The sequence below is a fragment of the Gossypium raimondii genome, chromosome 9, assembly GCF_025698545.1.
Source record: "Gossypium raimondii isolate GPD5lz chromosome 9, ASM2569854v1, whole genome shotgun sequence".
Lineage (NCBI taxonomy): Eukaryota > Viridiplantae > Streptophyta > Magnoliopsida > Malvales > Malvaceae > Gossypium > Gossypium raimondii.
This window is the reverse complement of record NC_068573.1, coordinates 26985788-26991574: the sequence shown is the minus strand read 5'-3', so window position 1 is coordinate 26991574 and position 5787 is coordinate 26985788. Positions and strand designations below refer to the sequence as shown.

At 36.7% G+C, this 5787-nt stretch overlaps 1 long non-coding RNA gene across 1 annotated transcript; it reads left to right on the top strand.

Moving 5' to 3' along the window:
* Positions 1–926: 926 nt before the first annotated feature.
* Positions 927–4286, top strand: LOC105798775 (uncharacterized). The gene is made up of 2 exons (XR_008188711.1): positions 927–2493; positions 3344–4286. It is a non-coding gene; the product is annotated as an uncharacterized LOC105798775 (long non-coding RNA).
* The last annotated feature ends 1501 nt before the right edge of the window (positions 4287–5787 follow it).

Genomic DNA, 5787 nt, shown 5'->3' with positions numbered 1-5787 from the left:
AAGAATTTAAGGTGGGGGAAAAGGTACTACTCTTTAATTCTAAGCTTAAATTGTTTCCCGGTAAGTTAAAATCAAGGTGGCTTGGTCCATTTATAATAATCGAAGTGCATCATCATGGGGCAATCGAAATTAGGAGCCTCGAGACTAATAAAATTTTCAAAGTGAATGGTCACAGGTTGAAACATTTTCATGAAGGAGAGCATGCAGCTTGGTTGGAGGAGATCAATCTTGAGGATCCATGAGAAATTGTGATGTCGAGCCAACGACTTAAAACGAAGGCGCTTGTGGGAGGCAACCCACGTATTCAGGGAAGTTTTCTTTTATCTTTTCTATTATTATTGTTTCTTTCCATTCAATAAATTTTTAATTTTTAATTGTTCTTTTGCATTAGGGACAATGCAAACATTAAGTATGGGGGAGAATCAATTTATTGATTTTCTAACATATTTGATGTTTGCAACTTTCATGAATAGTCTTGTCGAATTTCCTTTAGGAGACTATTTAAATAAAAGTATGAAGATCTATTTCATGAATTCAAGTTGAGTAGGGTGGTTGCATGTCGATTGGTTGGGCTAAATTTTTGTTTTCAATTAATTGATTTTGGTGCCTATTTAATTTAAAAAAAATTTTAATTAATTAATCTGCTTAATTGATCAACTATGCGGTCCTTGTGAGGAATTTGAAGCCTAGAGCGTAAGTTGGGACATCCATGCCAACTTGAGAGGTTATTATTCATTCATGTGTGATTATTGTTATCGGCTATCAATTACTCTAGAACTTGCTTTAGATCTTATTAAGGATAATAATACATTTGATTTTCATTAATATGATTTAAGAGGCTATAGGAATTAAGCCACGATTACTCATTAGAAACCGACCTTGACATTTTTTTCATTTAGCTAGCCAATTTGAAGCCTTAATTTCCTTATTTTTTCTACACCTCCAGAAATTAAACCAAAGCCGAGCCAACTCACCCTTTTAGGCTAGTTAATTTAGTCTGGAAGTTCATCCTGATTTCGACATATGCTGGTCAATATGGGGTGACGTTTAGCTGGAAATTAAAAGATGATTTTCGTGAAAAAGGAGTAGCAAGTTGCGGCCTTCCTAGAAGATTAAATGAATAAAGCATTATGTGTTCACAATGAAGAAAATCGGCTAAATCAAGGGATATGGAAACAATGAAAGGCCGATTGAATTAATCATCTTCCTGTTAAAGTCGGAAAAAAAAGAAATAAGAGAATGGATGACTTCCGGATGATTTTAACTAGCCTAAGAAAAATTAGCTCCACCATCCAAATTAATTCCTTCCGTCCGCTGCACATTACCTCGGCCTCATTACAACCTTTATTTTTGCCTCGATTATATTTATGGAATTTGATGTGTTATGTTATAGGTAAGATGGACAAGCAAGCCTATGGTGGTTAATTATGGTCGATTTCAATTTGAGAGCATTATACTAGCCTAAACACAATGAGTGAAGAGTGTTAATAATTTTATTCTTCCCGGTGAGAATTGATCAAAGAAGCATGATTAATTTCTTTTCTTTACTCTCTAGAATAAACCAAAATCTAGACTGATTGACTTCAAAAATGTATCCTAAGCATGAGCGATGCAACAATTCTTGACTAATCTTGACATTCTGAAATTCTTCTTGATTCTTTTTGACTTGATTGCTCAGGGACGATCAATAATTTAAGTATGGGGGAGTTTGTTAAGTTCAATTTCGAGCTTAACTTGTTCACTTAAATTATTTAATTTATTGATTAATTTGTGGTTAATTAAGTTATAATTCAGCTTGAATTGATTAGAGACACTCTATGCCGTAATAATTTAATTGCACTCCAATTCAACAATTTAATTTTAATTTTATTTCATGTGCAGGTTGATGCCCGTACAAGCTCAAATTGGGAGGATAATTCGCATAAATAAGGCTGCTGGAAGAGGGTGGTCAGATGTTGATTTAAAGAAATTGAATTGACAATAAAACAAAGAAGGAAATTCGGTCCAAAGTGGATGTACAGCAGGCCGAATGAATTAAACAAATAAAGGAGGAGCACTCGGTCCAATTGGAAGCCAAACATGCGACAAACTTAAAAAGGGAATTATTATTTCCTTCTTACCAAGCGGTGGCCGATTTTAGTTCAATCAATTGGAAGCCAAATCAGCTTTGAAGAGTTAAATTAAAACTCTTCTAAGCTGAAGCTATTTTCATGCGACGGGTGAGGCTAAGAAAAAGGGGATAAGATCAGAATTAATTTTGAATTGTGGAAGGTTATTATCCCATAAATAGAGATGACAGCAGCTAAAAAACCAGAGGAGAAACAGAGGAAAATATTCAGCAGCATAGGAAAGGCGTGGTTCAAGTGAGCAGAATTTTCTAAAATTGGCCCAGCAAATCCGATCAAGGAGCTAGAGTAGCAGCTAGTAAATTCGTCTAGTTGGGAGAAGGGAAATCGGACGACTCGAAGAACTTTGCCTTCCAAGAATCAGCTTGTAATTCATGTTCTTTTCAATGGATTCGTGTTCTACTTTGCTAGCTATGAGAGGCTAGTTTAGTTAAGCTTAGTTCGACACTTCTGAAACCAGGCACAAGTACTTTGAAAATTTTATTTTGTTATCAAATCAAATTCGGCACTCTTGAGTTGTTTGATTTTATTTTCAAAGGAATTTTCTAACTCAATTGGAGTGATCACCTAATTAATTTGGGAATTTTTCCTATAATCATTTAAGTGTAAGTTGAGAAATCAATTTCTCAATTGAACTTAGAATCGATGATAAATAATTGGCATGACTAATTAAGACAACTTCAGATTTAATCTTAGAAGCCGCTGGTGGATTTTCTTTGGTTAAGGCAAGGCGAAGTCTCTAAATCTCTTAAATTCCATCAAAACAAAGTCGACACAAAGGTAATTAAAGGAGGGTTTCAATCATGAACGTTCTCTAATTGAATGATTTACAAGGGATAGGAAAATGCTTCGTAAGCGATTTTTTCAGCCTTGCTGCTAATTTGATTTCTTAGCTTAATTTCAGGTTGCAAAGGACTTGTGCTTGGTGGATGAAGGCGTCGCCAACTAAGCATTATTTTTTTTCCCTTTTGAAAATTTCTCTTCAGCCGTTTTAATTCGAGCCAAAGTTTATTTATTACTTGAGACTATTTTTTAGCAATCATAAAACATAAACCCCCCCATTTTCCTTTGTTTTCTTTTCTTTCGCATGCCTTTTATATTACTTTAATTTTAAATCACTTCAAATAGATTTGTTGCAAGCTTCCACGTGGGACGATTCCCTATTTACCCTATATTACTAGTGAATGTTGGTTGAGTAAGTGAATTTAATTTGGCAGACGTAAACGACAACTACCATTTGGGGATCGCGGTGTTCTTCTCGATGGTCTCCGTTGTGATGATTGACGTGCATGGATGTTTGGTCGGGGAGATGAGCGGTCTTGGCGGTCAGATGAGTGAGGTGGTTCGACAGGACTGTTCGAAGGGTGATCGGTCGAAACGGGTGGCTCATGGGGCGGGTAGACTACGACGATTGGAGTTGGATTGCAGTTTCTTCTAGGGCGGCGCGGTTGCGGCGGTGAAGATGGAGGAGACTCGTCGGAGTCGATGGTGACAAAGGTTGGAGCGAAAAAACGGTGTTGACGTCGGTTTACCACTGAGGGTGGTTCTTGCGCTGCGCGGTCGCGGGTACGTACCATGGTGGGGTGGTGCAATGGCTTACTTGGAGGTCTGTTTTGAAGATGGTAAAGGAAAGAAAAAAATGGCAGTGTTGAAGGTGAAGAAGAAAGAAAGGGGGAATAAAAGAAAGAAAGTAGAGTTTGAAAAAGATTTTTTTTTCTTTCTTTGGCCGGTCAAATAGGGGTAAATGGGATTGTGTGTTGTTTTATTATTTTTTAGGGTAAAGAGAAGGCTAGGATGTGATGGGTGAAGGTGTAGGATTTGATTGGTGGTGAAGTTTTTATTTATTTGAGAGGAGTAGACGGTTAGGTGGGGTAAAAGTGGAGAGTTAATATGGGGTAGTGGTTTTTTTCTAGGTGAAAAAGTTTGATTTGATGGGTGTAAGGTCTTTTTTCTTTTTTTTAATTAGAAAAGGAATAGACGGTTGGGGTGGGAAATTTTGGGTTTAAATTTTGTTTTTTTTTTCTTTTGGATTTTGGGTAGGTATGATGGGTTGGGTTAATGGGCTAGCTTAGGGTAAAAGGATTTTAAAATGGTGGATATGTAGAGTGGGCCTTGGCTGAAAAATAAAAAGAATTTGTGGGTTGACATGTGGAATTTAAATTTTGTCTTGGAATGTTTCCCTGTAAAAATAGAATAAAAACAAAAATTAGATAAAATAATAATTAATAATAATAGGAAAATTAAAATTAAAATGTTTTTTCTTTTTCTTTTTTCAAATTTATTAGCTAAGTTTTAAACTTAAGAAATAAATTATTAAAAACCAAGATTATGATATTTGGTAAATAGTCGTGATAAATGCACCAAGTAAGTTCCCAGGAAAGAGAGGTGAGTCACAATGGACATACTTAAGTACCAAGTCTTTCCTTAGACAGAACTAATCCTTGACATGCATTTTCATTTTCCATTTTACAAAAAAAAAATATTTGCATAAAGGAAAAGAAAATTTGGGTTGCCTCCCAACAGCGCTTTGTTTAACGTCGTTAGCTCGACGACCTGTTATTCAAATTCTGGGCTCCTCGAGAACAATCTCCTCAATCGTGTGCGTTTGAAAATTCTCGTAGAAGGGTTTCAATCGTTGACCAATCACCTTAAAGCACTTCCGGGTTTCTTCGCTTTGAATTTCCACTGCACCATTTGAGAATAAATTAGTGATAGTAAATGGACCTATCCATTTGGATCGAAGCTTACCAGCGAAAATTTTTAAGGTGGAGTCGTATAGGAGAACTTTTTGTCCTATTGAAAACTGCTTCCTAGTGATCATCTTATCGTGGAACGCCTTCGTCTTTTCTTTATAAACTCGAGCATTTTCATATGCATCGTTTCTAATTTCCTCGAGTTCCTAAATGTCCAACTTTCGAGCTCTTCCTGCGGTCTCCATCTCCATATTACACTGCTTAACTGCCCAAAATGCTTTATGCTCTAATTCGACCGGGAGATGGCACGGTTTACCAAAAACAAGTCGATAAGGTGACATGCCTATTGGTCCCTTGTAAGCTGTCCTATAAGCCCAAAGTGCGTCATTTAGTCTCAAGCTTCAATCCTTTCTGTTAGGTTTAACAGTCTTCTCCAATATGGACTTAATTTCTCGATTTGACACTTCAGCTTGTCCGTTTGTTTGTGGATGGTAGGCAGTGGCAATTCGTTGAGTCACTCCATATTTTTCCATAAGTGCACTTACGAGTTTATTGCAGAAATGAGTTCCTCTGTCGCTGATTAATGCTCGTGGGGTGCCATACCTGGAAAAGATAGAACTTTTAAGAAAGTCAATCACAGTCTTAGCATTATCATTGCGAGTAGCCTTTGCTTTTATCCACTTAGAAACGTAATCAACAGCTAAGAGTATATAGAAATTACCGAAAGAAGAAATAAAAGGACCCATAAAATCGATGCCCCACACATCAAAAATTTTGCAAATATGGATGGGAGTAAGGGGCATCTCATTTCGACGGCTAAGGTTACCGACTTTTTGGCATCTTTCACAGGTTTTACAGAATAAGAATGCGTCACGAAATATACTTGGCCAAAATAGTCCACACTCGAGAATTTTATGTGCGGAGCGTTTAGGTCCAAAGTGTCCCCCACATGCATAAGAATGACAAAA